General features: G+C 38.6%; 1 protein-coding gene and 1 pseudogene across 12 annotated transcripts in view; both read right to left on the bottom strand.

Annotated features, from left to right (window-relative positions):
- Positions 1–23,090, bottom strand: part of HDAC9 (histone deacetylase 9) — a 996,855-nt gene extending 973,765 nt beyond the window's left edge. For 2 of the 12 annotated variants that reach the window (XM_037836851.1, XM_037836858.1), the window contains exon 1: positions 22,915–23,089. The gene's annotated coding sequence lies outside the window, so the exon portion shown is untranslated. Of the gene's footprint in view, positions 1–22,914 lie in introns of all 12 variants that reach the window. The other 10 variants (XM_037836847.1, XM_037836856.1, XM_037836848.1 and 7 more) reach the window with 7 other exon arrangements.
- Positions 9,123–10,698, bottom strand: LOC119534463 (annotated as a pseudogene).
- Positions 23,091–23,300: the final 210 nt, after the last annotated feature.

The following is a 23,300-nucleotide window of genomic DNA, read 5'->3' as shown; positions in this document are numbered from 1 at the left end:
TATGAGGGGTGACAATGTGATTGGGAAAGCCATGTGGATCACACTCCCCTTTGTCCAGTGTACAGAAGGATGAGTAGAAAAATAGGGAAAAAAAAAAAAGAAAAAAATCATCCAGTGTTCTTTTTTACTTGAATTGTGCTTTTTCACTTTAATTTTTATTCTTATTACTTTTAGGTGTGTGGTAATGAAAATGTTCAAAAATTAATTTTGGTGATGGACGCACAACTGATTGTATGCTTTATATGACTGCATGGTATGTGAATACGTCTCAATTTAAAAAAAAGCCGCCACAGGGTGGTGGAGGGGTGATGAAAATTTAGAAGGAAAACAAAAAAAAACAAAACAAAACAAAAAACCATTGAAAGGACTGCAGTAAAGGGCGAGCTCCAAATCAAGAAAAAGGCAACTTAACAGCGGTAAGATCTCATGGCACCCTGGCTGGTATCTCCCCTTCCTCTAGCCAGCTCAGTTGGGCAAAAGCAGGACCACACTCCTGGGCAGACTCCTGGTCCCTCCAGAGGGAGCAGAGTAACCCTCATGCACATACCGGGTGCAGGTATGTCTGGCTTAGTCTGTCTGGTAATGGCCTGAGAGACCTGCTATCCCAGAATGTGCTCTGCCTCTAGAAGACAGCTCATTGAGCTCTATGACAGAAACTGTGTGAGAGCAGTCAAGTCATGCTGCCTTGGCCATGGCATTGCTACCCGAGAACATACAGTGCAGTGCATGGGACCATGTGAAAACATATTCTACAGAAGAGGGGTATTCGTATCCAGGTAAACAGAGGAATTCCCAGAGCCATACACACACACCCAAGATAAGATGTGTGTGCAAAAGGGATCAGAAGGGCCCCTATGCTTTGGCCTGATCTGTCCTACAAATTCATTCCACAGATAAGTCCCAAAGAGCGGGAAACGTGTTTTCTTTTCTTTTTGTTAGATCTTGGCATTCAAGGAAAGCTCTGTCATAACACTAGCTGGATACAAGCTTAAGGAACAGACACCTCAGAGTCTAAATTACAGTGAGAACACACTAAAATATCAAAATGTCCAGGTTTCAACAAAAGATCACAAAACATACAACAAAACTGGAAGTGATAGCCTTGGCAAAGGAGAAGATTAAAGCATTAGAAACCATCTATGAGATATTCCAGACAAAAAATTTTTAATATGGTCATAAATAAACTCAAAGAGCTAAAGGAAAACACAGACAAAGAACTAAAGGATATAAGGAAAATGATAGATGAACACAAAGAGAATATCAACAGAGAGATGAAAATGAAGAAAAGGAACCAATGAAAGCTGAAGACCACAGTACCAGAAATTAAAAATTCCCTAGAGGAGTTCAACAGCAGATTGGAGCCAGTAGAAGAGAGAATCAGTGAACTTGAAGGTAAGACAATTAAAAATCATCCAGTCTGAGGAGCAGAAAGAAGAAAGAAGAAAGGTGAACACAGTCTAAGGAACCTATGTGAAACCATCAAGCATACCAATATAGAATTGTGTGAGTCCCAGAAGGAGAAGAAAGAGAAAAGGGGGCAGAGAGAATAATCAAAGAAACAATGGCTGAAAATATCCCAAATTTAACAAAAGACATGAATGTACACATTCAAGATGCTCAATGAACTCCAAACAGGATAACCTCAAATAGACCCACATCACTCCCAAAGATAGAGGATTCTGAAAGCCACAAGAGAGAAGCAACACATCACATACAAGGGAGTCTCAATAAGATTGAATGCTGATTTCTCACTGGATACCATGAAGGGAATAAGGCTGCAGGATGACAAATTTAATGTTGCTAAAAGCAAAAAAAGTGCTAACTAAGAATTCTGTGTCTGGTAAAACTGTCTTTCAAAAAAGCAGGAAAGATTGACTGGAATCCCAGATAAATAAAAAGTGAGGGAGTTTGTCACTGCTAGACCAACTCTATAAGAAATGTTAAAAGGAGTTCTGAGGTTGAAAGGAAAGGACACTAGACAACTGACGGAAGCCTCAAGAAGAAATAAAAAATCTCTGGTAAGGATAATGAAATAGGTAATTATAAACCAGTACTATTGCCTTTTTTTTTTTTTTTTGTAAATGCCACTTTTTACTTCCGATAGCATGTAAAAGGCAAATGTGTAAAAGATAATGATAAACCAATGGTTTGGGACTCATAATATATAAACATTTAATTTGTGACAAGAACCACACAAAAGGTGGGGGACAGGCAGGTATAGGAACATAGTTTTTGCATACTGTTGAAGTTAAGTTGATATCAAAGCAAAGAAGATTGCTATAGATTTAGGGTTTAAATTTAAGCCCCATGGTAACCACAAAGAAAATATCAGAGAATACATAAAGTTATAGAGACAGAAAATAGAGTTACCAAGGACTGGGGCAGAGGCAATGGGGAATTATGCAAAATGAGTGTAGGTTTCTCTTTGGGGTGAAGGGAAAGTTCTGGTAATGGATGCTGATAAGGGTAGTGAAACATTGCGAATTGTGATTAATCCCACTGAAGGTATTCCTGGGAGAGGTTGGGATGGGAAGATTTATGTTGTATATATGTTTACACAATTAACAAAAGAAAGGGAAACTAAAGAGATAACAATTAAATGCAATACATGATACTGGATGGGATCTAAGAATGGAGAAGAAAAGGCTCAAAAGGACATTATTGGAACATAAGAAAAGATTGGAATATAGAATGTAACATTTATAACAGCATTACATTTCCTGAACTTGATAACTATATTTAAGGTGATAACATAAATGAATATCCTTGTTCATAGGAAATGTACATGGAAGCATTATGTTATGTGTTCAAGGAGTAAGATGTGTGCAACCTGCTTTCAAAAACTCATTAGCTAGAATAATAAGGCAAAGGTGGCAAAATGTTAAAACTGATGGATCTGGTTTCAGGGGTGTGGAGTATGTTGGAGTTCTCTGTATGGAAACAGAGGACTTGCAACTGTCTTGTAAGTTTGAGATTATTTCAAAATAAAAAGTTTTAAAAAAATATCTTGGCCACTTGCAGGAAGCAATTCCTACCCTTCCAAATGCACAGTTCTGTTTTAGTTCTACTGAAGATCTATTGATTTCACGCATACTGACACCAGCTGTGTAATTTGTGGGATTACATCTTATATAAGGGCTGAGTTCTAATATGTTTTAATTCAAATGATGCTGCTTCATTCTTCTCCCGTACCAGGAAGGAGAAAAGGACAAGAAAAGCAAATAAATCAATAGGAGAGAAGGAATATTTAAAGACATTTTTACGAATATAATAAATTTGGAATCTGTTCAGAATATTACTAGGCATTATTATACAATACCAAATACAGGTTAGCGTAGAATAAACACTAGCAGTGATGATAATGATACTAGTGGTGGTGGTGGTGATGGTGGTGGTAATAATCATAATAATCCAAGTTTAAATGGCTTATTAGGAAAGAAAATGATTAAAACAATGGACCTAGCAAAGTCAAAGAAACTGAGCCATTTAAAAAAGGCAGAAGCATAAGTTAAATTTATTTATGAAGTGACAAGTGTCAGAGTCCTCAGTAAATAAAAATACGAAGACCAACTAAGATGGTAGGGTGGATGCATGAAGAGATGACATGCCGCATTGTTGGTCAATGGTGGAATACTTTGCTCAGTTTTTAAAACGATATAACTCCTTTAGCATCCAAAAACAAACAAACAAAAAACAAACGTGGTAGTGTTGGAAACGGAGGGCAGATGAGTCTGAGAATGGAGGCATATCATCTAACCCTGTGCTGCCCAATACACTAGCCAAATAAAGTTATTTAAACTAAAATTAATTAAAATTAAATTCAGTCCCTTGGTTGCGCTAACTACATGTCAAGTGTTCAAAGGCCACAGGTGTCTAGTGGCTATTGAAAGCACAGATACGGGACAGCTCCATCATCACAGAAACTACTATTGGACAGCGCTGGTCTAGAGAACTGTTAAAAGTGCCCACCCTGTATATGAGATTTAAAATATAAAAGAAGACAAAAGAGAGACTCCAGTAACTCATCATACTTTTATTCAGAACATTCACAGAGCATCTGCCCTGTGAGAGTTTCTGTTGTAGGCATTCACAATCAACAGATTAAAACAAAATAGTCCCCTCCCTCAAAGAGCTCACAGTGCAGCAGGAGACAATGACATACAGATGGTCAATGAGCAAACACTTGTTGGGCACCAACTGTAAGAAAAGCACTCCGTGCTATGGAAGAAAACAAAACAAAACAAAACAAAAAAACAGTAAATGCATTCTTTCTGTTCTTAAGGAGCTTAAATCTAGTTAATGAAGCATAAGGTACAATAAAATTTACGTAAAACATTTTAAGTGGCAAATTAATACTTATAGCTGTGTACTTCAAACTGAGTTCCATAAGTTCGGCATGGAATTTTTTATTTCAATTTAGGTTTTCATTTGGATGATAACATAAGTAAATAAATAAATATAAATGTATTATAATTAATTTATGTGTAAAATCTTAAAACTAAAGACTGCCACCAATTTTCATTTCAGTGTTTACTGTTGGTGTTTTCAATTACTCATGCAGTAGGTGAAGGCCAAATAACACACAGTTTCCTATAAATAAGTAAAGAAAGGTGAGGATGAACTGAGTCATTACAGAACACACGGTGGTTCAGGCATCCAAAAGAATCTACGCTGTGGTGGTTAAAATCATCATGTTGAGAGTGAAAATGAAGCATGTCCCCATCTTTGTGCAGTTAATACCCAATCTGTTCTCCATTCCAGCAATCTTGGGATATAGCTTAAACATTTGATTTAGATTTCAATAATTCCACAATGGTAATCACAAAAAGACTTTATAGAGTTCTTGGGTGATATCTCATTACAATTGAAATTTGAGGATTATCTGCTGCTGACAGAGTGTTGGTTAAGTATGAAGTCTGATTACCCTGGTCCAGAGAACAAATCTTGAAGTTAATATTGTTTCATTTAATGTGCTTTTCTTAAAATCATATTTTTATTGTGGAATATAACATACATATATAGAAATGATAACATTCCAAGTACAATTTAACAAGTAGTTAGAGAGCAAATTTCAAAGAATGTTATGGGTTACAGTCCCAAAGTATCAGTTATTTCCTTATTCTGAAATATAACATATATGCAGAATGGTAATATCTTTCAAAAAGTATGATTTAACAAGTAGTTATACAGGAAATTTCCCAAACTGTTACGAGTTACCGTACCATGGTTTCAGTTATTTCCTGACTGTGAAATACAACATACATACAAAAAGATGACTTTCAAATTACAATTTAACAAATAGCCATAGAGCAAATTTCAAAGAATACTATGGGTTACAGTTCCTCCATTTCAGTTCTTTCCTTCTAGCTATTCTAATACTCTAGCAACTAAGAAAAAGTAAATTATATAGAGCTTCAGTATTCATAATCCTTTGTTAAATTCCATCTTGTTTGTTGCTACCCCTTCCTCTAGTCTAATCACTTTCCTGATCTTCAGGGACGTCTAGACGGTAACCACCTTAACTTGTTCATGTTGAAAAGGGGTGTCGACATTATGGGAAAAGGGGTCATATCTGGTTGATATTCTTGAAGCAGCTATTGCCTCTAGGTTTTGGGACTTCACTGACATAGGAGTTCTCTGGAAGATTCAACTTTCTGAAGAATAAACTTAGAGAGTGAAATTTTTATAGAGTCTCAGATAGGGATCTGGGTATTCTTTAGGATTTGGGGGACTACTGTTGACCTAGGCTTATGATACTGTGGCCATTTGGCATATCTAGCTGAAGCTTGCATAAGAGTAACCTCCAGGATAGCCTCTCGACTCTATTTGAAACCTTATTTTGTTACATTTCTTTTCCCCCTTTTGATCAAGCAGGGAGTGTCGATCCCATGATACCAGGGCCAGGCTCATCCCTGGGAGTCATGTCCCACATTGCCAGGAAGACTTACACCCCTGGTAGTCATGCCCCATGTAGGGGGGAGGGTAATGAGTTTATTTGCAGAGTTTGGCTTAGAGAGAAGCCACATCTGAGCAACAAAAGAGGTACTCTGGAAGTGACTCTTGGGCATAAATATAGGTAGGCTTAACCTCCCCTTTACAACCATAAGTTTCACATGGGCAAGCCTCAAGATCAAGGGCTTGACTTATAAAGTAGGGGGTTCCTAAGTTCACATGGCCTATATTATGTACATTATAATCCATCTATACCTCACATTATCACTTATTTGTACAATCCTCATTACTCTCCATTTTAAACAATTCTCATGAACCAAAATACCCCATAGCTCTTTTCAGCTCTTAGTTATTTGTCCCTAGTATTTGTGTGGTACTAGTATGGTATTCCCATTAATTATAGTAGCTAGTATGCAATAAGCAGATTTTTCCCATATACCATTCTGCTGTCAACCATTTGCACTAGTGTCACACCTTAGAAGAAGATCATGCAAGCACCTATCTATATTTGTAGTGCTGATCAGTGGAATATATGCCTTTAAACAATCCCTTTCAATCCTATTTGCCTTCAGTACAGCTCTTATACTTATAACCCCATTAACAAAAAATCATTACCCCTATCCATTCCCATACTTTTGAATCACCCTCATTAACATCTGAACATATTAGATTATCACTCCCCCTCTAATAGCTTCTGTCTATCCCTAGGTCCCCAATATTCTACATTGTAAGACATTGATTTTACATTGTTCAGGGAGTTCATAGCAGTGGGAACATACAATATCTCTCCTTTGGGGTCTGACTTATTTCACTCAACATTATATCTTCAAGGTTCATCTGTGTTGCTATGGGTTTCACGACCTTGTTCCTTCTTACTGCTGCATAGTATTCCATTGTATGTATATACCACATTTTGTTTATCCACTCCTCTGCTGAAGGACATTGGATTGTTTCTATCTCTTGGCAATTGTGAACAATGCCACTATGAACACTGGTGTACAAATGTCCGTTCATGTCACTGCTTTCAGATATTCTGGGTATATACTGAGAAGTGGAATTGCCAGATCATAGGGTAATTCAATATCTAGTTTTCTGAGAAACCGCCAAACTGTCTTCCACAGCGGCTGTACCATACATTCCCTCCAGCAATGAATAAGAGTTCCAATTTCTCCACATCCTCTCCAGCATTTATTGTTTCCTGTTTGTTTAATGGCAGTCATTCTTATTGGTGTGAGATGATATTTCACTGTGGTTTTGATTTGCATTTCCCTAATAGGTAGTGCAGATGAACATTTTTTCATGTGTTTTTTAGCCATTTGTATTTCCTCTTCAAAAAAATGCCTTTTCATATCTTTTGCCCATTTTATAACTGGGCTGTTTGTACTACTGTTGTTGAGTTGTAGGATTTCTTTATATGTGCAGTACATTAGTCTCTTTTTAGATATATGGTTTCCAAATATTTTCTCCCATTGAGTTGGCAGCCTCTTCACCTTTTTGACAGTCTTTTGAGGCACAGAGGCTTTTGATTTTGATGAGTATCCATTTATTATTTTTTCTTTTGTTACTTGTGCTTTGGGTGTAAGGTCTAAAAAGCTACCTACTACTACTTGGTCTTGAAGATGTTTCCCTATATTAATTTCTAAAGAGTTTTATGTGCTTCCTCTTATATTAAGGTCTTTGATCCACTTTGAGTTAATTTTTGTATAGGGTGAGAGGTACAGTTCCCTTTTCAATCTTTTGGTTATGGATATCCAGTTCTCCCAATCCCAGCTGTTGAAGAGACTGTTCTGTCCCAGTACAGTGGATTTGGGGGCCTTATCAAAAATCAGTTAACCATGGATCTGGTGGTCTATTTCTGAACTCTCAATTCAATTTCATTTATCAATATTTCTATCTTTGTTCCAATACCATGCTGTTTTCACCACTGTGGATTTATGTAGGCTTCAAAGTCTGGAAGTGTAAGCCCTCCCATTTCATTCTTCTTTTTTAGAACATTTTTGGCAACTCAAGGCACCTTTCCCTTCCAAGTAATTGGATAACTAGCTTTTCCAAGTCTGCAAAGTAGGTTGTTGGAATTTTGATTGGAACTATGTTGAACCTGTAGATCAGTTTGGGTAGAATTGACTTTTTTTTTTTTTTAATTTTAAAATTAGTTTAAAATAGCAGACATTTTTATTATCTATGTTTCAAACATAAAGAAAATAGGAAAAAAAACAGTGCAATGAACAGTCATGTACATACCACTTATTCAATAATTAACATTTTGTCATCTGTGCTTCACAGACAACACACAAATGCATCTACAATTTACCAAACCATTTTAAACTACATTGTAGACAATATAACATTTCACTCCTAAATACTTCAGTAAGCAAATTTTTTAAAAAAACAGGCATTTTCCTATAAACTGTAATACTCAGCACAGCTCATAAAATTAGCAATCATTATCTAATCTCATTTAAAATCTAGTCCACATTTAAATTTCCTCAATATCCCCTATCTTTTATAGATGGTTTTTCAAATCTGGGTCCAATCCAGGATGCCACATTGCATTTAGCTGCTATGTCTTTTAAGTCTCTTTTGATCTAGAATAGTTACCTACTCTACCACCTTTTTTCTTTCATGACTGATTTTTTGAAGAAACGAGGCCAGTTATTTTCTACAACTCTCCACATTTGGCTGTCTCACTGTTTCTTCTGTGGTGTCATTTAATTTGTTCCTCTATCTCCTGTATTTCCAGTAAATGGAAAATTAGATCTAAATATGCTTGATTAAATTCTGGTTACCTTTTTTGATCAGAGCACTTCATAGGAAATACACTGCACTTCATATGGCATCACAAATCAGCACATCTGGTTATCTGACTAAAAGTGATGCAAAGTTTCATCACTGATTCAAGGAATCTCTTTATTATAAAGATATGGTTGCTCCACACAACCACTCAGCAAGTATGTGGTGAGATACTTCAGCACCATGAGAAAACTCCAGAGGGGATAGGGATCAACCTATTATCTAATTATTTTGGCACCAAAATGTTTTTAATATTGTTATTGTATTAACTTTAACATTTCAATTTTAAATATTTGTTTTAAGCAAACCACAAAATAAGTACAAAAGTGAGAGCCACTTGTATAGTGATGGTAGGCTTACTCCTAATCGAAATGCAAGCATCATCCTTCTTTTTAATTTTGTTTGAAACCCAGGTAGTAGCCAGTATGATAGCCACTCATGTATCAAGAGAGTAACATGCTTCCCAAAGCATCAGCATTATCAAGAGAATCTAGGAACATGGGAGGTGGAGAGGGGAATTATCTAGAAATGGAGAAAGACTTTCAAACCAGTAAAGAAAAGTGTGAAGTCTGGAGATCCATTTTAAATAGACAATGCTGGATATTAACTGCATCTTTCTTTATGTTTCAGGTCATCTCTGGTGGTCAGAAGGAAGTGGAAGCAGCCAGCATGATAGGAAGGGGGTGGAGGTGGGGGTGGTGGGCCACTGAATTTTAGACCTGACTTTCCTGGGATCCCGGCATGGGGGGTGGGGATGGGGGGTGGTGGAGGCAGAAAAGAGTTCCAAGGAGTAGCTTTTGACTTCATGTTGTTTGGTTTATTTCCAGGAGACTTGGAGGAGTTCTCACTTTCATCTGTTGAAAGTTGACTCTCATTTTCATTCTCCTGAGCATTCTGTTCTATACTAACTTCTTCAAAGGCTGGGAAAAGTAAATCAGACAGATTTTGTTCCTCTCTATTTCCATACCCAGTGTAAACCCACAATGCAGGTATCTCTCTTAAAATCAATTGAAGCTGCAGGTTATGACTCCCAGGGATGAATCTGGACCCAGCATCATGGGATTGAGAATATCTTCTTGACTAAAAGGGGGATGCGAAATGAAACGAAATAAAGTTTCAGTGGCTGGGAGATTCAAATGGAGTTGAGAGGTCACTCTGGTGGACATTCTTATGCACCATATAGATAACACTTTTTAGGTTTTAATGTATTGGAATAGCTAGAAGTAAATACCTGAAACTACCAAACTCCAACCCAGTAGCCCTGACTTTTGAAGATGATCGTATAACAATGTAGATTCCAAGGGGTGACACTGTGATTGTGAAAACCTTGTGGATCACACTCCCTTTATCTCGTGTTTGGATGGATGAGTAGAAAAATGGGGACAAAACTAAACGAAAAATAGGGTGGGATGGGGAGGGGGGATGATTTGGGTGTTCTTTTTTACTTTTATTTTTTATTCTTATTCTGATTCCTTCTGATGTAAAGAAAATGTTCAGATACAGATTGCGGTGAAGAATGCATAACTATATGATCATGCTGTGAACAGTTGATCGTACACCATGGATGATTGTATAGTATGTGAATATATTTCAATAAACTGAATTTAATTAAACAAAAAGATCAATTGAAGCAATGGTAGCTGGGTAAATGCAGCCATCTTCTGACCAAATGGCACATTTGTCACCAACTTTCCACTGTTTCAATGGAGTTGTGACGTTCCTTTTTTGGTTTTTATTCTTCTTAACAGGTTTTCTTTTAGGTGTACCTTTTAGTTTGTCTGAAGCTTCAGAAATGTCACCATTCTTTACAGCATGTTTAAATGAAGCCACAGCTTTATCATAGGCTTTTATCAATGCCCTATCATCCCAAATGTCAGAATCATCACTCTGCCCTGTGCCATGCCAGAACAGCACCGAGTCCTCCTGCTCTAGGATGCTGCCACTCAGAATTGACATCTGAATGATATTTAGCCTTCCTATACATGAGCATGGAATATCTTTCCAACTCTTTAGGCCATTTTTTATTTCTTTTAGTAGTTTTGTAACTTTCTGTGTAGAGGTCTTCAACGTCCTTGGTTAAGTTTACTCCTAGGTACTGGACTTTTTTTCTTTAGTTGCTATTGTGAATGGAATTTTTGTTTTTTTGCCTCTGCAGTTAGGTCATTACTAGTGTACAGGAACATTACTGATTTATGTGTACTAATTTTGTATCCCACTATTTTGCTGAATTTGTTTATTAGCTCGGGTAGCTCTGTCATTAATTTCTCAGGTTTTCCAAACATAAGATCACATCATCTGCAAATAATGAAAGCTTCACTTCTTCCTTTCCAATTTGGATATATTTTATTTCATTATCTTGGAGAATTGCTCTGGTTAGAACTTCTAGGACAATGTTAAATTGTTCCCCTGATCTTGGAGGGAAGGCTTTCAGCCTCTCACCATTGAGTACTATGCTGGCTGTGGGTTTTTCATATATGCCTTTTATCATACTGAGGAAGTTTCCTTCAATTCCTACCTTTTGAAGTGTTTTTATCAAAAAGGGATGTTGAATTTTGTCTAATGCTTTTTCAGCATCTATCGAGATGATCATTTGATTTTTCCCTTTCAATTTGTTAATGTGTTGTATCACACTGATTGATTTTTTTTATGTTGAACCACCCTTGCATGCCAGGAATGAACCCCACTTGGTCATGGTGTATAATTCTTTTCATGTGCCTTTGGATTTGATTTGCAAGTATTTTCTTGAGAATTTTTCCATCTGTATTCATTAGGGAGATTGGCCTATAGTTTTCCTCTTTTGTAGTATCTTTATTTGGTTTTGGTATCAGAGTGATATTAGCTTCATAAAATCAGTTAGGTAGTGTTCCTTTTTCGAAAGAGTTTGAGCAAGAATGGTGACAATTCTCTTTGGAAAGTTTAATAAAATTCTTCTAGAAGCCATCCAGCCCTGGGCTTTTATCTGTAGGTAGATTTTTGAAGACTGATTGGATCTCTTTACTTCTGATTGGTTTGTTGATGTCTTCTATTTCTTCTTGGGTCAGTCTAGGTTGTTTATGTGTTCCAGGAAATTGTCCATTTCCTCTAAATTGTCTAGTTTGTTGGTAAACAGTTGTTCATAGTATCCTCTTATGATTTTTTTAATTTCTTCTGGACCCATAGTAATTATCCCACTCTCATTTCTGATTGTTTTTTTGGGACTTCTCTCTTTTTAACTTTGTCAGTCTAGCTGAGGGTCTGTCAATCTTGTTGATTTTCTCAAAGAACCAACTTTTGGTTTTATTTATTCTATTGTTTTTTTGTTCTCTGGATGTTGTACATCCCAAAGTACCAGGATATATGTTCTTCTCTAGCACCCATGGAATGTTCTCCAGGATAGATCATATGCTGGGGCACAAAACAAGTCTTAATAAATTTTAAAAGATTGAAATTATTCAAAGAACATTCTCTGACCATAATGGAATGCAACTAGAAATCAATAACCATCAAAGAACCAGATCTTTCACAAACATATGGAGATTAAACAACACACTCCTAAACAACCAGTAGGTCAAAGAAAAAATTGCAAGACAAATAGGTAAATATCTAGAGATGAATGAAAATGAGAACACAACATATCTAAACCTATGGGATGCAGCGAAATCAGTGCTGAGAGGGAAATTTATATCTCTAAATGCATATATCAAAAAGCAAGCAGATCTGGTTCAGACTGGAGCAAATCAGGCCAAAGAGTAAAGGTTGAAACTGACTGTGTGTTAAAACTTCAACTTCCATGTGAGACCAAAGGAAGAGATGTTTATTTGGTGTATGATCTATATTTTCTAAACAATATAACTTCTACAGTCAGTTTGTTCAAACACTACAATTACATGGAACTTTGAAAAGGAAGTGAGCTGTGGTAGTTCTGTACAGATTAGAATGAAATAGCAACACATCCTCAAGTAATTTGGGTGGAGAATAAAAATATATATTCAGGGCCCCCTGAAAAGCTAGGGGGGGATGCAAAAGTGTTGGATTTCCTCACCTGGATTGTTGATGATGTTCTCACAAACATTGGGGACTGATGGCTTGATGTGCTGAGCCCTCTCTCTTGGGGCTGGCCCCTATGAAGCTTGTTGCTGCACGGAGAGGCCAAACCTGCTTATAACTGTGCCTAAGAGTCTCCCCCCTGAGTGCCTCCTTGTTGCTCAGATGTGGCTCTCTCTCTCTAAGTCACCTTAGTGGGTGATCTCACTGCCTTCTCCCCTATGTGGGACCTGACTCCTAGGGGTGTAAATCTCCCTGGCAATGCAGGATATGATTCCTGGGGATGAATCTGGACCCAGCATCATGGAATTGAGAATGTCTTCTTGACCAAAAGGGGGATGTGCAATGAAACAAAATAAAGTTTCAGTGGCTGAGAGATTTCAAATGGAGTCGAGAGTCACTCTGATGAACATTCTTATGCACTATATAGATAACACTTTTTAGGTTTTAATATATTTGAATAGCTAGAAGTAAATACCTGAAACTACCAAACTCCAACCCAGGCCTTGACTCTTGAAGACGATTATATAACAATCTAGCTTACAAGGGGTGACAGTATGATTGTGAAAACCTTGTGGATTGCACTCCCTTTATCCAGTGTATGAATGGATGAGTAGAAAAATGGGGACAAAAACTAAATGAAAAATAGCGTGGGGGGGGTGATTTGGGTGTTCTTTTTTATTTTTATTTTTTATTAGTATTCTGATTCTTTCTGATGTAAGGAAAATGTTCAGAAATAGATTGGGGTGATGAATTCACAGCTATATGATGGTACTGTGAACAGATGATTGTACACTGTGCTGGTTTGAATGTATTATGTCCCCCAAAATGCCATTATCTTTGATGTGATCTTATGGGGCAGACTGATTGGTCTTTTTGATTAGGGTGTGACCTTTTGATTGGATGTTTCCATGGAGATGTGACCCACCCAACTGTAGGTGATAACTGATGAGATATTTCCATGGAGGCGTGGCCCCACCCATTCAGGGTGGGTCTTGATCTGTGGAGCCACATAAATGAGCTGACAAACAGAAGGAACTCAGTGCAATTGTGAATGACATTTTGAAGAGGAGCTATAGCCAAGAGGGACACTTTGAAGAAAACACAGGAGCTGCAGATGAGAGACATTTTGAAGACGGCCATTGAAAGCAGACTCTTGCTCCAGAGAAGCTAAGAGAGGACAGATACCCCAAGTGCAACTAAGAGTGACATTTTTGAGGGACTGCAGCCTAGAGAGGAACGACCTGGGAGAAAGCCATTTTGAAACCAGAACTTTGGAGCAGATGCCAGCCACGTGCCTTCCCAGCTAACAGAGGTTTTCCGGACACCACTGGCCATCCTCCAGTGAAGGTACCTGATGGCTGATGTGTTACCTTGGACACTTTATGGCCTTAAGACTATAACTGTGTAACCAAATAAACCCCCTTTTATAAAAGCCAATCCATCTCTGGTGTTCTGCATTCTGGAAGCATTAGCAAACTATAACATATACCATGGATGATTGTATGGTATGTGAATATATCTCAATCAAACTGAATTTAAAAAAAAAAAAAAAAAGCAAGCAAGAACTAAAACCAAAGACCTAAGTGAACAACTAAAGAGGATAGAGAATGATCAGCAAACTAACCCTAAAGCAAGTAGAAGAAAAGAAATAACAAAGATTAATGTGCTTTTTAAAAGGACATTTCCTGCATTTATATTAACATAAAACATAGAAACAGATTAAATGAGAACAAGATCTGAGGCTACATCCTTATACTTTTAAATCCAACACTGGCAATGTAATTTCAGCAATACAACATCATTTGTCATAGAATTCAATGTTCATTTTAATTTCATCCATTCTGTTTTTCACAATTAATTTTTGTTGAATGGTTTTGGTTTTATAATTTATAAAATCTATAAGCAAAAGAGTATTTTATGTTCCTATATTTAAGAAAAACATTCAATAAAAATTATTTAAATTCAGAATGTATAGATCAGCAGTCTTTGCCAACATCAGATGATTCTTCTATGGAGTTTTATTTAGAGAAGATTCCTGGTAGGAAGCCGTACCTTCTCTTCTCTATGTTCCCTCCAGGCATGGGGTGGGGGGGGCATGGTATTCAATAAGGCATAGAGGAATTACTGAGAATCCACAAATACATATATAAATCATTCCATGTATTAAATATACTACCTAAATACCTTTCAAAATTATAAAGATGCTGTTCTGAGTAATAACATATAAATTCCTTTAAAGACGTTCCTGAAATTTTAGTAGCCTTATTTTACTATGGATTTTTTGAATCAATTAATGCTAAAATAAATTTGTAGAAAAGTGGGAGCCACTGTCAGAGGCCTAAACTACTGTAGGAAACCAGAGAAGAGTGAGATCAGGGTGAGCTGCTATAATCAGAGGATGCCTCGCTACGGAGGTGGGACTTCAGTTGTGCCTAGAGAGAAAGACGGCAGGGAAGGTACAGCTTCCTTAAGGGCACCCTCTCCAAATAAAACCCCACAGCAATAAAAGTCTAATGTTCGCTAATAGATGGTAATTCTGGAGGTAGGAGATTCAGAAAATTCACCAAGAATACTATGATGAAAGAAATCTGTGCTATTTAGTACTCTTTCAACTGCAAGGGATAGAAACCCAAGTTAAGGATAATTTATTGCTCAGATAACCAAACCCCAGAAAAGTCAATGGTAGAACTAACCCTGTGCAATGACTGGATGCAGAAATTAAAAAACTGAAATGCTGCTATTGTTTGTTCTCGATCTCCATTCATCTCTCTCTCTCCCCTCCCTCCCTCCCTCCCTCCCTCCTTCCCTCCTTCCCTCTTCTCTCTGACTTTTCTTCTCATATTGATTTATTCTCTCAAGCTGGCTGGTCCCATTGATCTAAAATCTTAGCCACTTGCTAGCTCCGGGCTTATGGCTTAAATCCTTAAAGCCTTGCTGGGTATAAGGCAGGGAGCAGCAAGAGGGAAAAATGAATCTGGGTGCTATGCTATGGAGTTTGAGCTTTCGGAGTTAACAGTAGGCCTGATATAGTTTAGAAAATCCAAAACTTATATGAAGAAATAGATTTCAAGATTTCCTAGGCTATAACTTGCTCTGGGATAGGTTATTACAGTGGACCCCAACAGGCTGGGGGCAGTTCACAATGCCTCCTCTTTGAAAACTGCCCTACTCCAGAAGGTAGACACCCGAGCCCAGAAGAGCAAATCACAACACTCTGTCCACCTGGCCTCAGCTGAGTGGCCCAAAGCTAAGACAGTCCAGTCAGAGCACTTCCTTGGGACATCCAGCTGAAAATGTTTACATTTTGACTCAAATTCCCAGAGAGTACATATAGGCTTTCTCATACCATACTGGGACGCAGAGTACAACTCAGAAAAATTTAACGGAAAATAGATGAAACTATCCAGGTCCCATGCTGAGCTTGTATTTTACTGTGAAGCTGCAAGGGGGTCTGAGCAAATGATTCTGATCAATGGAACTAGATCCATTTAAAGAGGAGATTTAAGTACATAAAACAGAAGAAAAATATAAAAGAGTATCTATGAATAGAGCTTGGAGACACCACAGAGTAGGAAGGGGAAGCCAGTAGCAGAAGAATAAAGAAGGAATGTCTCAATAGACTTTTCAAGTAGATCAAAACAATGGCTTCTACTAAAAAAAACCTGTAGAAAGAACCTCCTGTCCAAAGAAGCAATGAGAATTCAAAATGTTTCCTGACTGAATTTAATAGCATAAATCTACATATAGGAAAGGAGATGCAGAGCTTCTGATGTTAGCCAAAAGTGTAAAAAATGATAAGCAGAAATAAAAATATACAGCCACAACTCCACATTCTTCCTTTCAGATCTAGGAGAGGCCTATAATCTGTACTTCCTGCTGGGAAGCTAATAGAAGGCAAGATATAGCACACACTCTCACTCCTCTCTTTATCCCTCATCTTCCAGTATCCAGTTCCCTCAGGATGAATGAAGGGAACCAAGAGCATTTGTAGGATTGACATTTACTTCAACGTGAGTTACAGTCTTTCTCCCTGGAAACTTCACTTACTGCTGCTTGTAGAGGTGGTATGTGTAGTATAAGAATATGGGCTTTGGAATTAATCCTGGATTCAAAATCGATGCCACCACTGGCTAAATGACACTTTGCAAAGTATTTAGCCTCAATTTCCATTTACTTGTGTGCATGGGGACGGGGGTGGGGGGTGGGATCTAGGCAAATACTGTCTAAGCAGCCAGAGTTGAGATACAGATAGATTAAATTAGTTCCTGTGAAGTGCCTAGAGCATGGACTGTGCCTGCCACAACAGAGGGCTCAATATACCCCAGGTCCCTATAAAGCGCCACACAGTCACTGAGCTGCAGATGAAATAAAGCAGATCTGCAATGGTCTCTGGCTCTGTTCCCTCCCTATAAAATGAGGGGAGGCCATGCTACTCAGCTCCTTAGTGGTAAGGGGAAACCAAATAACAGTGCTGATTCTCTGCAAGGATTGGTGAGACCATGACCTTGAAAGTCATTCACATGTGGAATATATCAGGGATTGATTAAGTTAATTCATAAACTAACATACGAGCTAGTGACTCACCTTTTGGAAGGCTTCTACTCCTTTCTTACCACCACACTTTCTAAACGGGGTCTCACTACCACCATTCTCCTAAATCCTGGAAGAACCTTCTTTCTAACTAGTTGCACAACTCTAGCCACTTCCCTACTCAATCCCATCTCCAGATGGTTCTCATGGCTCTCCTAGTCAAGTACTTAAACATTTCAATAGTCAATCATTTGCTCATGTTTTTTCCCCTTCCTTTGATCAGCAGTGGACACATGTAATTCTTTCTGGTCATGAGATGCTGAACCCCATTATTATATATGGAGAATGTACTCACGATACAGAGCCCATTTTCCACAATACAAGCTCAAGTGCCAGCAATGACAGCAACTCACTGGATCACTTCTGCAGAGTGATTTTGAGCACTGTTTCTGTTAGTGTCTTCTAAGCCAGATCTGCTGACTATCCCAGAGATTCCATGAACTAGTCAATGCAGCAAATAAGTCATAAGTCCAATAAATCATGCTTTTGTATACTCCCCTCCCCTGAAGTCATAAGTTCAGTGGAACCTATGACTTGCTTCTAACCAAAAGAATGTGGTGATGGATGTCACTCCCTTGGATAGATTACGCTATATGGCAAAGGTGATATCACTCCCTTTACCATGTTATATTATATAAGCCTCCACCTTCTCAGCCTGGAGCTAGAGAGACTCTCCCTTGCTGGCTTTGTCATGTTGTGAGAGGGCCATATGGAAAAAACAAGTGGGCAGCCTCTAAGAACAGAGAGCAGCCTCCAGCCTCCAGTCAACCAGAAAATGGAAACCTGTCTTACAACTACAAAGAGATGAATTCTGCCAGCAATCCAAGGGAACTTGAGGTGTACTTTTTCCCTCAGTCAAGCCTCTGATGAAACCACAGCCCTGGCTTACACCAGTATTTCAGTCTGGTGAGATCCTGAGCAGAGGATCCCATTAAGCTATGCCTGGCCTCCAACCCACGGAAACCGAGATAATAAATGTGAAACGTTTTAAGCCAGTCGTCTGTTATAATGTATTACACAGCAGTAGTAAATGAATGTCCCCTACTAAATTTCTTTGATGCTTAAATTAACTAGAGTTAGTTTCCATTAGTTGCAGTTAAATACATTGACTGGAAGAAGATCTATCCATCAGGGGGCATTTCAAATCCCACAGTGGAATATCACTGTTCTAATCAAACTAGACCAGTCCATGCCCATCTCTTCCTTATCACTGCTTCTGTAGAAATGGGAAGAAAACACCATTTCCAGCAACTTTAATTCTATTCAATCTCACCAGCACCCTGCCAGTATGCTATATTCTCTCTAGTGCAGCTAAGAATATATAGAATGGGGGGTTTCCTATCTTCGAAGCTCTATACTGAATTCATTATAGTGAACAACAAACCATATTTGAATAGTCACATTTCATTTTTAGTATTTCACATTTAAAATTATTTGGATGAGCTCCTATCAACCATACATTTAAGGAAGGGGACAGTAAAAAAAAAATATATTAACTTTAACAGAATAGAGGGCCCCTGGAACCCTCTGCTCATTTAAAAATTCTAAAAGTATTTTCATCAAATAGGAGTGATCTTGCTTAAGACTACATATTACTATTTTCCATGGGATTACAATGCTTTCATCTACATCCTGAATAATATATATCCCACTTTGAATCTAACAATACAATTTCAGAAGTCTCATCTTGGCCAATGCAAATCATGTAGGCAATTGTACTGAAAAAATTCTGGGGAGATCTGAACAAAAGGGGATTTGAAAGGATGAAGAAACAGTCATAATAGCACCTTTTCTAGAAAAGAACAAGTTGCCATTCTTTTTTCTTAATTTAAGCATGATTTATCCAGAGAGGAGGTCTACGTGGATAGAAATTACTAAATAATTGCATAAATCCTCTGTTCACTGTGACTCCTTTAAGTTTAGCCAAAGATCAGAGATAGTCAGACAAAGCGCATGTCCTAACCCTCAAAACAATATGCTTCCTAACCAGTATCGGCTGACTCTAGAGTGGACACGCCATCATTGTCCTCTGTACTCTCTTCCCCAAAATCAGACGATGATCCTCAAGCTTGCCTATGGTGATAACAAACTTCAAGGACAGCTTTGACCAGAAAAGAGGCAGTACACGGGTAGAGGAAGACAGAGGTGATCTTCCCCTAGTTCCTTGGGGGGGGGGGGGTAGGAGCAGAGGGATGTGTAGACTGTGGGTTGATTGCAAGAACGGATACCCCTCAGACCTGTGTGTGCATCTGGGTTTTTTAATTCTAACACTGGCTTCTCCCCCACCAACAGGTAACAACAAGACCCAACAAGACAATATACGACTATATTGTCTGATTTAAAACCTGACCTATACACCGATAAAAACGAGCACTTTAAAAATACAGAAATATATAAATTTACAAAATTGTCATATTAAGATAGCCAATGAAGGTGGCTGGTTCTTGTGATTAGGATACACGAAATACAGATGTTATCCTCAGCTTCACACCAATTGACTGGGTCTCTCAGTGTACCTGTTGCCTCCTTTCTAAAATGGGAACAACAGGTCATCCTACCTGTCTCTCAAATGTTTTGAAGAATTATTGAAAAAATAATAGCAAACTAAAAAATTAGTGTTTATATCTGTAGAAATGTGCAATAGAAATTAAGTATGATGCCTTTATTGAAAAGAGAGGGTTTCAAGCAATCAAAGCCCCCACCAACCTAAACATCAATGTAAAGTAAATTTTAAAACAAAAGAAAAAAAAATGATCCACTGAAGCAAAAATAAAAAGCCACATTTGGATGTAATAACAAAAAATGTCCATAACTACAATATTTCACTAATGAGAAGGTACAGATGCTACATACAGAAGGATCTCATGATGTCCATATGTTTCTCAAATGACTCCCCTTGTTAGCTATTTCTCCATATCTCCTGGTAAGAATAACCTACACCTTCTCCACTGAGTGGGTGTAAATAACAATATAATATGTTATACAATTTGAACAAATTCAAAACAGAAGTAATTCTAATAAAAAGAAATAAATGTTATATAAACCTACAACATCCTTAGATGTAGACATTAACAAAAATCTGAACTATGTGTTTAATTTAAGCTAGGCAATTGAACAGATTTTTATCTAGTCAAATGGCCTTAATATTTAAAACTCTTTAAAAGCTCAAATAAAAAGTAATCCATATCCCAAACAAAAATAATAGGTAATTGTTTACATATAGTGAAAGTAATTCGATAATATGTCTACTCATCAGCCATATAAAAATGGCTACAGTTAATTTGGTCACAAAACTATCACAAAAAAATCTGTAACAAAGTATAAAATCAGCTTTTTAATTTCAGATGGACCATCACTATTTCTTACAGAAGATGGCAGTTAAGCATGCTGCCAAACACTGTCCAGCCAGAGTGTTTGGTCTGATTTTCCTATAACGGCCAGCCCAATAAGCTGAACTGCAGAGGGAGAGGAACAGGAAGACTGTCGCAAAAAAATAAAAAATAAAAAAAATAAAAAAACTATCTCCTACCCATAAACTGGCACTTTATTTAAATAAACTCTTAACTTCCTCTGCACAACCTATGTGCATCTAACTGTGGCCATTCTCTACTGAAGATGATGAATTCAGGAGAAGAGCTGAGAATCTCTCTCCCTCTGGCTGCGGCTGTTACTAGAGGTTAGATCTGGGATTCCCACTTTACAAGCACCTATTTTGTGACCAAAACATATATGGAAACATTAGCTTTTTCCCCACACATAAAATGATATATCCCCAGAAGACGCTGCTCTTTTTGAGATCTGCCCCATTCAAATGAAATGGATGAGAAGAAATTACAAGAAAGTTTTACAGCTGATTAAATTTTTGTGCTTTTTGGAAATACACTATTCTTATCAAACATTTTAAATATGAATGGCTTCAAGAAGGCATGCCAGTGATTTGGATTTAGGTAATTAAAATGTAAAGAGGCAGGCTTTTAAATGGGCCCAAAATGGAACAGAGGTTTAAAAGGAGGAGGAACAATTATCTGTGTTAAAAGGCGAATATACTAAACAACAATTTTTCAGTCATAATAATTTCCATAATAAACATCCAAAGTATCAAAGAGTAGTTCGAAAGATATCCTTTCTAAACATGATTTTCTAATTGTCCTCATTTATTAACTGCAATTTATTCAGTGCTGTTATTAATTACAGGATTAAAAAGAACTCTGGGGCATCAGAAAATAACATTCAGACCTTTTCAAATGTCAAAAGGTTTTCTTTCCAAAGAATTTAGTTTGGGGAGGGGGTAGTTTTTTAAATTGTCTGTATGTTTTTACTCCCTTTTCCTCCAATAATGCCTGCAAGATCTGAAATCATGATTGTGCTTCAGTTATCTGTAATTACTCAAGTTCACCCCTTTACCAGATATCTCAGCACACCAAGAGTATTAATGAAATAATATCCTTTTCCAGCATGTCCTCAAATAGTTGTATGAGTATTGGTATAGCATTTGAGGAAAAAAATTAACTCTTCACTTTCTCAGGTTAGAAGTTAAACTTTTTAAGCCCCTCTTACCCTAACCCCACATTTTACATACACTCAGGTACATATACAGTGGAATATATGTAGATACCTCATTTCTAACAGATTTCAAAATGTTATAGTTAGTTAATCTGGTAATTCCTTTTATGAGATTACACACACCTTCCTGGCAGGGAAAACAAACGCGAAATTGATTTTGAAATTAGAGCACAATCACTAGAAAATTTCCAAGCCCACATTACATGAACCATGTCCTCAGCTCTCAGCCGCAGGCCACCTCCCCTAACAACCGCTCTTAGAGAGCAGCTCGGTCCCGCTCGGTCACAAAACGTACTCACAGGCCTCTGCCACCAGCGCTTCTCGCTGCGGGTAAGTGGGCGATGGCTTCAAAGCCAAACAAACGCTGTCCGCTCAGGCTTGAGGAACTTCGCCATCCTCTACTCCCTGTAGTTCCCACTCCGACACCCTCAGGTGGCGTTTAATTAACCAGTTTACCTTAATAAACTTAACGATTCAACACGCACCTTCCACTAGCAAGGAACTGTTTTATCTCCCATCCCCCAAGCTCCTGAACTTTTTTTAAAACCCAGTATCCTGATGTATAGACTCGGAACTGAAGTCCCCCACGAAACATCAAAGGTACCCCACCAAGTATTGCTCCCCTAAAGCAACACGTTGATAGTGCAAACTTTTCATTCATAGCTCAGCTCCCTCATAAACTAGGTATGGCGGGGTGGGGGGTGGGGGGCACGGTCATGCCAACGACCCCTCGCCTAGGCTTCCCTAGCCAAATGTCCAGAAATGCACCAAAAACATCACCTGGCACCGAACTTCTGACAAAGGTTCCCTTCAACCCACAACCTCCGGGTTGCGAGATTCAAGGCCAGCCGGTGTCAAGAGTCCGGAATGGGATGCTGTTAACCTGAGGAACCCGGGCAGGGAAGACAGCGGCGCATCCGGAGGACCCCTGGCCCCCAGTTCTCACGGCTCCCCCCGAGCACCAGCCAGGGACCGGGCTGCGATGCCACTCACCTCCACCAGCTCCTGCTGCGGCTTGTTGCGTCTTCCTTCGCCCTGCTCCAGCGACCCCCTAACTTCTCCCCCTTCTCCAAACAGCCATCTTCTGAGAAGAGAATGGCGAGCGGGAAGCAAAGCGGCAGAGAGGATTGAAAGTTGACTCGAGGACCGCTGTTGCTCCTCTAGCAGGGACTTACCCGCCGCTGCTGGTGCGGGAGGAGGAGACCGCGGCTAGGGCGGCGGGCGCGGCGGGGCCGGCTCGGTGCGCGCCGCGCGATGCGCGATGTGGGGGACGCGCCGCCGCCGTCGCCGCTGCCACCGCCGCGCGGGGGGAGCTCGGGAGGGCGGCAGCGGGCGGCTGCGAGCTCTGAGCAGAACCGGTGGCGGCGCGCGGAGGATTT

This window comes from Choloepus didactylus, chromosome 5 (assembly GCF_015220235.1).
Source record: "Choloepus didactylus isolate mChoDid1 chromosome 5, mChoDid1.pri, whole genome shotgun sequence".
Lineage (NCBI taxonomy): Eukaryota > Metazoa > Chordata > Mammalia > Pilosa > Megalonychidae > Choloepus > Choloepus didactylus.
This window is presented reverse-complemented; position numbering and strand designations above follow the sequence as displayed.